Below are 6,730 nucleotides of genomic sequence, written 5' to 3' on the forward strand. Positions count from 1 at the left end.
TAATCAATCGAGAGCCCTAGAAGCATGAAGTATATAGCCATTAGTGAGCTTCTTCTCCAAAATCTCTTCTTCCCCGATCTTACTATGATTCTCTTCGACACTCACCACCAAACTTCGAGCTAAGTGCTGTTGTACTTTCCAAAGGGTCCAGAGGTGATCTACATCAACAAGATCAAGCAAGAGAAGGTTTTTATTTATACACTTGTGCATTTCTTGTTTGAGTGTATCTTGTTGTGTGAGTTTTGTACGAGGTTTCTCCACCTTTGGTAGTTACCGAGAAGGAGTGTTTTCTTAGTAGAGAGTGCTCGTGTGTGTGGATCATTGGATTAGTCACCTCATCTTAAGGTGGATACCAAGTAAATCCTAGTGTTAGTATTGCTTTAATTACATTCCGCTGCATATCATCATCAAGGAGCAAGCAACAAAGCACAATGAGCTATTCACCCCCCCTCCCCTCCTTCTAGCACCAATCGACCCTAACAGTCTTATGTGACAATCGATTAGGGGTAACCCTAATCAATTTAAGAGGCGTTGAAGGAATCCTAGAAAAGGAGTTTATGGATATTTGAAGGATAGTTGTTCATGCTGGTTCTTAATAATTCTAGAGCTAAGTGCTACTATATTTCTGAATCAACAAGAGGCATTTCAAAGTAACAAGAGATTAAGAGTAAGGTGTTCATTGTATTTGTATTTACTTCCTTTTTTTCTTGTTGTATTCTTATGCTCTCTTTTTGTATTCTTGTGATTAAACTTGTACGAGATTTCTTCACCTCCGGGAAGGAGGTTTTCATAGTACATCTATGAGAGTAAGGAATGGATCCTTGGATTAGTCATCTCAAGGAGATAGATATTAAGTAAAATGAAGATGTTAATATTGCTTCAAGTTTTTTTACTGCAAATCAAATTCAAAAAAGCAAACGAAGCTATTTACCCCCTTTTTCTTTCTACATGTCCTAACACTCAAGTGATGCATGAACGTGTTGGAGGACATGGTCAAACCGTGCTTCTTGTTGGACATGTGCGCTCCAAGGCTACTTTGACTCTATTTAAGCTTTGAATTCATGTTTTGTCAATTATAAAATATACAAAGAGTATATCTCTAAATATAAGGATAAAAATAATACAAAGATAATGAATATATGCAAAATATACTCATGTAATAAAATAAATGCATGCAAAACAATACTGAAAATATACGTATGAAGCACACACTAGTAGAATTTTGATGATAGATTTCACTAATAGTTACTTCGATGATTATTTTGATGATTATTAATTACAATGTAATATATGGTAATAAATTTTGATAATAAAATTGATATAATAAATACCGTTTTAGACTTGATAGGTTAAAAAAAACGGACTTCATTTCTAATTTTAAGTAGAAATTTACTTCGTAATCTGTATTTAATAAAGTAATTAGTTTTAAAATAAAATTTATATTTTTAAATAATGGAGTAATAAGTTTGAACCGGCTAAAAGATAAGTTGAACCGGTTCTATTTGTTCACCTGATTCGCACTTTACTAAAAGCTAAGGCGTGTCATCTATTTTTCTCCAACACTGACTGATTCTTTCTCTTCTTCTTCGCGGCGACCTCTATTTTCCCCGATTAGTCCCTCGAGTGCCAGGGAGAAGGAGAAGCTCCTAGATAGGTCACTGCAAAACCCAATTTCCATCCCTCACTTCCTCTAGCATATTTACTGGTTAAAATCTAGCTTGAATCTTCCATAATCTATGCCATTAAGCTTCCTGCTTATCCTCTCTCCACTTCAATGTCAAAGTCCCATGGGTAATGGGCTATGTTCTTTCTACTCCTGTTCAATCTGGATTCTAACCCTCCTCCCTTTTTCCTTCATAGTCTTTGGCAAAGTTCCAGAGGAACTGGTAATTTCCAAGAAATCGGGGCATCTCTTTGAAAGACAACTGAGAGAGAGAGAGAGAGTAAAGAAAAGAGAGGAAGAAGGCTACAGAAGTCCCCTTCATAATCGACCACCATGGCGGACAAGCCGCAGGCGGTGCGTGTCCTCTATTGCGACGTCTGCAACATCCCAATGGAGTATTGCGAGTTCAGCCCTAACTTAGAGAAGTGCAAGCCTCGGCTCCGTACCCACTCTCCCGATATGTACCCTGATCCTCAAAGGTATCTTCCTCTTTGTCTTCACCACCTCCTCCTTGTATCTCTCCCTTTCCAATCCTTTACCGAGTGATAAATCTAGGTTAATTTTAGAAAACACAGATGCAGACAAGATGCCTAGCAGATGAAGTCTGTGGCGATTTTGGGTTCCACTGACGCAAGGGGAGATGCTGGCAGGTCTCCTTCAGGTTATTCATGATGCTTATTTTTTGTTTTTTTTCTTATTCATTTCTTTATCCATCTTCATGAAGTGAGCTCTCGATATTCTAATCTACCTTTTCATTGAAATTTAATCAATGATGGGGATTTCTTAGAAATGTTGATCTATAAATCAACTTTAGAAACAAAATCAATAATCTGATTAGAGTAGTTTAATTTTGTGACCTAGGTCAGAAAGAATTCTTGTGGCGCATGCTTACAATCAGTAATTATAAATAGGATACTATTTTTGAATAATTTCTTGTGTATTTCTTTTAGCACCATCAATTCTTTTGATTCCAACCATTGCATATCTAGGGTTTAGTTATCAACGTCACTTTAGATGTCCCTCATCGGACCTTGTTTCTCTCTTTCTTTGTTTAAAATTCTGAATTTCTTGAATAGGCAGGTAGTGTTTCAGCATCTAAGCAAGAAGAAGTAAAGCGCCTTATTGGTGGTAAGATAAAGAAGAAGGTGAGTAATGTAAACTTCGGTTTGTTTTATCTCAGCTTAGGAGATGCAAATCATGTCTTTTTAGTTTTATCAAATAAATAATTGTCATCTTTGACTAAGGATATTATTATGCACAAAGTTTATTACTCTTAGAAATAGTGTGTGTATATCTCCAAACATATTTGTATTTGAAAATTTTCAATTGACCATACAAAGAGCTTCAAAGACTGAATTATTTATTGTGACTTTGTGAATTATTCATCTATGATCAAAGTCAAAAAATTTGAGATTGATTGCAAAATGGATACACAATTCTTGTCTGGTGATTAACTAACCTGTATAATAAAAAATATATATCCATGCATTTGAGCTTGTTGGTAAGCCTTCTGACTAGTTTATCAGTGCCAGCTTATCTCAATCGTAATCTCAATATTGGATGATTTTTGTTATTTGTTTAACCTTATATGTTGTCAAGTGTATATCAATATAAATTACCTAAAGGCCCCATTCATTGTTATTCATCTTGGCCCATCTAGCTAAAATGAACTACCTTGTCAATTTACATTTCTTCATATTGGTAACACACTAAGTCCATTGTATTATCCATTTAGTTATTGGTTTCTTTTCATGGTATGGACTTCATGCAATCCTCCATAGTTTTATTCAAAATGGTTTATCAAGTAGAGTTAGGACAAACTTCAATTTGTGCAACATTTTTATGTTATAATGATTAAAATTGATAGGTTCACTGTGATCATGATTTTGTAGAAGATCTAAATTATGGTATGATAGAGTTTGAAGCTTGAGCAATGTGAAACCTTAGATCAGGAGGATAATCAATGTAATTAGGTTTCCTAAATCTAAATCTTCACATGTTTTAGTTAATGTTGCATTCTTAATATAATGATTTTTGCAATAATATGCTAATTAGGATTAGCTTATTTTGATCTAGGAGAAGCAAGAACTTATTATTGAAAAGATTGTTTGCAAAGTACAAGTGTTATTGTTGTGAAAGGCCTTGAACTGTTTGGTGAGTGATAGCCAAACAATATTATTTACAACTAAATTTGAGAAATGAGAAATCTGAACATATTACAGATATTACTATTTACTCCATTATTTATAATTTATGAGATCTTTTTAGGTGTAAAACTGAGCGATGCATCAAAGAAGCGGGGTAAAAAGTTTGCTATAGGAGCTTATGTTGTCAAGGTGAGCAAGCAACCTAGCATTGTTTAGTTGATGGAGGAAATATTTTTGTGTTGTCTAAATACTAACTTCTAGTTTATTAATTTCAGGGACCAACCGAGAAAGAATAGATTGATGTGTAATGAAGTATTGCCTAAAATATTGTGGAATTCATTACCGAGACTTGGTCAGATGTATCACTATATGATTCCTTATAGAGGTCTATATTTTTGTACGGCCATTAAGATTTGCTAGAAGTTCAATTACTAATTTAGCACCAGATTATTTAGGATAAAAGTTGTGAGATTTGAAGTTGAAAGTCAAAGAGCTGCTAATTTAGCACGAGGTTTGCTAGACTGTGGTTTCTAGCATATTTTGACCATATAGAAAGATTTTGCTGCATAAGAGGGTGATTTAATTTTTTATTTTGATTAGTTTTTTATGATTGGTTAAATGATGCACATATTGAGTTCTGTATTTATTGCTAAAATGTAAAGTTATGATACTTGATATTTTTTATTAAGTATGGTGCAGCTTGTTAGTTGTTGGACCTCAGTTTAAGATATTGTAGTATCTTATCATCCCATTTCAACCAATCACATTATCACATGTTATCACTTAGTAGTAATTAGGGGTGTAAATAAGTCAAATCAAGTCGCTCATAAGTTATTCGAAATTTAATTCGATAAAAGTTCGTTTGAGCTCGTTTAATGAGGCTCGTTAAGATAAATAAATCAAATTCAAGTTTTACAATATTCGACTTGTTAGTTCGTGAATATGCTCGTTAAATTCATGAATTAACTTTTAAATAAAAAGAATAATAGTTTTAATATTGAATTTATAGATTTTACACTCCACGTTTGAAACATATAGATAAATACATTAAATTTCTTTATTAAAATAAAGTTATAAATTTTAATAAGAATATTATAATTTTTAAAATATATAATTTAATTTTTAATGAATATTTAAATTTATAATTTATATTTATTAAGCTCATTTAGGCTCGATAAAAGCTCGAATAAGCTCGTGAGCTATGAATATATTTATTAAATAAAACTTGAGCTCGGTTCGATTATAAACAAGTCAAATTCAAACATTTAAGAGTTCGGCTCGGCTTGATTACATACCTAATAGTAATAAGCAATTACTTCATTAAATTAAAATTATGTCGCAATACACGGTGGTTATTTACCTCAATACTAAAATTAAATGGTGAAGTAATAAAAAATAAAATACTTCATCACATTAAAATTGTATAAAGTTAAAGAAAATATTTACTTCACCATAATTTAATAATTGTGAAGTCGTCTCTTATTAATTGTTTCAGTATAATACAAAACAATGAAATCTTTTAAATCAATTACTTTGTCAATAAATATATACTATGAAGTAACATAATACCAAATATTTTGACAAATATAAATTATGGTAAAGTTATAGAATATATTTACTTTGGTAATTAATATAAACTGTGAAGTTACATATTATCTATTACTTCGACATGTTATAAAACAAATGAAGTAAAAGATTTTTTTTTACTTCAGTAAGCAATGTAAATCGTAAAGTTACATATTATCAATTGCTTTGGCACTTTACAAAATCAATGAAGTAAAAGAAATTTTTTACTTCAGCATCAGTCCAACTCTGAATCGGTTTTATCTCCTTGAACCAGTCAAAGACTTCACTTTTTCCTTAGATATGACTTCGATGATAAGACGAAGTAAAATAATACCCTTTTACTTCACGTGCATCTACTTCAGTGATTATTTATCTACGACTTCGGTGAATATACAAAGTCAATCAAGGAAATTCTACTAGTAACACATCAGAAGACAATGTGATTCCTTTCTTGATGAAGAAACAAAATCTTTAGTATCAATTATTTTCTTTGAAGTAATTATGCTACAATATATACTTGTATCTTTTCCAAGTCTTAGATTTTTGGATTGATATTTACTCTATGCAATCCATGGATTCAAGATGAAACTTTAGCCTCTCCGAATAATTAGGACTTACTCTTTAACTCTTTTTATAATTCATCGTATTATTGATTTACTAGTCCTTCTAGTATTGCTTCATTCATAAATGATAAATTTAATGTTTATGTCCTTCAAGTGCCTCTATACATTCTCATTTTTTCTATAAATTTCTTTATTAGAAACAAAGTCGTCTACAACAAAATTCTTCTATCAAGGATAGAGTTGTCTTACAACATACATTCCTTTGTTAGAGAAAAAGTTTCTTACAATATATTTCCTCTGTCAAGGAAAAAACTTCCTACAACATACATTCCTCTATCAGGGATAGAGTGTTCTACAACATACATTTCTCTATTTCGGACAGAGTCATCTACTACATTCCTTTGTCAATACAAGAGTCACCACTTATCTCCCAACTCAGCATAGTTATGAATCGAGCTCGCCGTCCCCTTTCGGAGGGTCAACTTGTACTCTTTCAACTAGGGCTTAGTCACGGATTGAGTTTTCGCCCTAGCCTCATTAGGCTCTACAGTTGGTATCTTCACCCAAGCTTCAATCACATTTATTTCTGTTTTTGAATATGAAGTGTAGCTATTCCTTCCATCTCTACCTTGAGGTATGCACTTCGACCACTAGTTGCTTCCTCTTGCTTTTCTCTACCGCTCCCAGCATCTCGGCCACATGACCCTGACATCATGGATCTCAAGGTCATTGACAGGACAATTGTCTAGTCAGTCGATCTATACCCTTCTTCGACTAGACTTGGGAAAGTT

At 32.6% G+C, this 6,730-nt stretch overlaps 1 long non-coding RNA gene across 7 annotated transcripts; it reads left to right on the forward strand.

Moving 5' to 3' along the window:
* The first annotated feature begins 1,540 nt into the window (after window positions 1-1,540).
* Window positions 1,541-4,538, forward strand: LOC122041142. 7 transcript variants are annotated; one of them, XR_006128875.1, is made up of 5 exons: window positions 1,541-2,142; window positions 2,230-2,324; window positions 2,740-2,808; window positions 3,740-3,999; window positions 4,086-4,538. It is a non-coding gene; the product is annotated as an uncharacterized LOC122041142 (long non-coding RNA). The 7 variants fall into 7 exon arrangements; XR_006128873.1 differs by having other exon boundaries at window positions 2,230-3,817; window positions 3,932-3,999; XR_006128872.1 differs by having other exon boundaries at window positions 2,740-3,999.
* The last annotated feature ends 2,192 nt before the right edge of the window (window positions 4,539-6,730 follow it).

This window comes from Zingiber officinale, chromosome 2A (genome assembly GCF_018446385.1).
Source record: "Zingiber officinale cultivar Zhangliang chromosome 2A, Zo_v1.1, whole genome shotgun sequence".
NCBI classification, from domain to species: domain Eukaryota; kingdom Viridiplantae; phylum Streptophyta; class Magnoliopsida; order Zingiberales; family Zingiberaceae; genus Zingiber; species Zingiber officinale.